Source organism: Octopus bimaculoides, chromosome 6 (assembly GCF_046866305.1).
Source record: "Octopus bimaculoides isolate indiv1 chromosome 6, ASM4686630v1, whole genome shotgun sequence".
Taxonomy (NCBI): Eukaryota; Metazoa; Mollusca; class Cephalopoda; order Octopoda; family Octopodidae; genus Octopus; species Octopus bimaculoides.
Window position 1 is genome coordinate 94,833,710 of NC_142933.1, and position 2,908 is coordinate 94,836,617.

Below are 2,908 nucleotides of genomic sequence, written 5' to 3' on the forward strand. Positions count from 1 at the left end.
CCCAATGGCTGATATCGGCCGTGTGCCTGGAAATGGAGGAGGCAAATATTTTGGAGATTACGGTCGGAGAGGAAAAGAACTGGGGAGGGAAAAATCTGGAAATCCTTCTCCACATCACGGAGGAGGCTTCACAGAAAATTCCTCCAAACATTAGATTGGCAGAGGACCACAAGCTGTATGTGGTGGTAGAGGGCAGGCGACCTCGCTGTTACCTATGCAACAGCGAAGCACATCTGAAAAAGGACTGCCCTCTGGCCGCTAAACAAAAACAACAACAACAACAACAACAACAACAACAACAACAGAAGCAACTACCAAATACCCCCAACAGAAAAACCTTACTACCAACACCACCAGCAACGCAAAAAACAACAACAGAAATATCAGCAATAACCACAACAGAAAAGACAACAGAAACTGCAAAAACAGAAGAAAAAAAAGAAAATTCCAAGACTGCCTCTCCCTCCCCCATATCACATACACCACACATAAATAACAAGGAGCCAACATCAATAAAAACAGCAACACAAACATTCACAGAAACACACACAGACGCACAAAATTTGCCGTTACCTCTTTCTGACTCCTCAGATCTCCCATCATCCGATGAAGAGAGTGGGGAGGAGTGGAAAATAGCTACGAAAGGAAAGAGGAAGCGCAGTAAGAAGAAAACAAAACAAAATGCAAACACAAACAAAGCAGGGAGATTCACATCTCCCGAAAATACTACTAACACCAATAGTAATATAAAAAAAACAATGCTAACAGCAATAGACAGTACAAACACAGAGTTGATGAATTACATCAACTCTAAAACAAACATCACAAATAACTATATCAAAACCAACAACCACCCACGTACAACACCGCCAAAACACATTAAAATTATTCATGTAACACCAGCATTACACAACACAATAAAATCCCTCTACCCCAACTCGGTAGGGGGATTCCAGAAATATTTGTGCAAGAAATTGTACAATAGCCTCCTTGGTGAAAAATCCAAGGAGGAAACAAAACTTTCTAACGGCAAGTAACACTCTGTTCTTTTGTTTTGTGCTTTAAAGCACACGTATAAATAGAATCATGGTGAAGATTGGTTGTGTGAATGTGCGTGGCTTAGGGTCCCCTTGGAAACAAGGGTACCTCTTAAATGACATCAAGTCACACAATTTGGATATCATAGCCATTAGTGAGACCAGACTCCATGAACCGCGGGCCCTAAAGTCCATGTTTGGCGGACAGTTTAACATTTATTTTTCTCCCTGTCTGACGAGGATGGGCGGTAGTGGCACGGCGGTTCTTTTTCGCAAGAGTCTGGATCTCCAAGTAAAGACGATATTTACGGACCCGGAGGGTAGACTGGTTGTCCTAGATGTGGACGGCAGCGATGGAGGCGCTTTTCGGTTGCTGGCAGTTTATGTGCCTCCTTTAACAGGTCGGTCAGACTTCTTTCGACGTCTAGAAGTATTCCTGGGAACGTCTCGTCCCTTACTTTTAGTGGGGGATTGGAATGCTACCTTGGACACGCATCTAGACTACGTGGGGAGTGACAAAAGTAGAAGGGGATGCAAAGGCCTCATAGACCTGCTCAGACGCTTCCAGTTGTCTGACAGGTACCGACTCGACCACCCAAATGTGCCAACGTGGACTTGGAGCAACCGCATTGGGTCGTCGAGATCGTATCTAGATAGGATAGTGTGTAGGACAAGAGATAGAGATAGTTTAGGATGTCCACAGTTCCACATAGTCAGCTACACGGATCACAAACTTGTGACGTGTACGCTAGACTTAGATAAGGCACATAGGCAGGGTCCCGGTTACTGGAAACTAAACGCGTCTTTCCCGTCGAGACAGGTTTTCAGAGACCGGATTAGCACGTTAGTAAAGAGGGCTTTGACGGGAGCCATCGTCAACAACAAATGGTGGTTTGCCCTCAAGAGAGCAGTGAGGGCGGAAGCAATAAGGTATAGCAGGGCACTAGCTGTAGAGAGGAACAGAGAAGAGGGGGAGCTAGTGATAAAGTTAGAAGAGGCATTGCGAAGTGGCATCGCATCCGACGTTTTAGCGGCGAGGTTGGCCCTCGACCAACACTTCAATGCTAAACACGAAGGGTGTGCTGTCAGGGCAAGGATGCGTGCTCTGAGGAATGAAGGTGTTGGAGCCGCACGAGAGGCCCGGGTGGCGGAGGCGCAGCGGGGTAACAGAGCCACCATCCGGTCTCTGGTAGACGAACAGGGGCGCGAATTGCTCGAGCCGAGCAAGATGTGCGAGGCGTTTCAGCGGCATTTTGCCCGACTGTTCGGGAGGAGTGGCGAGCGAGAAGGCAGGGTGGACTTTAGTGCCTACCTGCACAGCTTGCCACGACTCTCGGCAAGAGAGGCGGAGTGCTGCGAAGGGGTCATCACGGCGGAGGAGGTGAGGGACGCGATGGCGGGTTGCTCGACGGACAAATCTCCGGGTTTGGATGGTCTGCCCTACGAGCTTTACAACTGTATGCCAGACTTGTTTGGAGAAGTCTTGGCGGTCGTGTACTGCAACTGGCAGCAGAACGGGAGCATTCCCGGTTTTGTGAGCCGAGGAGCGGTAACGCTGCTGAAGAAAGATCCAAACAAGGGGGACGCCATAGATAACTTTAGGCCCATCACTCTGCTCAATGCAGACATGAAAATTTTGGCCAAGGTGTTAGCCAAGCGGTTGGCGCTTGTCATCGAGAAACTGGTCGGCACGGAGCAGACGTGCGCCGTGCCGGGCCGGAGCATCCATGACAACCTCCATCTGATGCGCTACATCATAGAGAGGGTAGTTAAGGAACCTGGCATGGGTGGGGCCCTGATCAATTTGGATCAATCGAAAGCTTTCGATAGGGTAGACCATCGATACTTGGAGGCCGTCCTCGAAGCGGCCG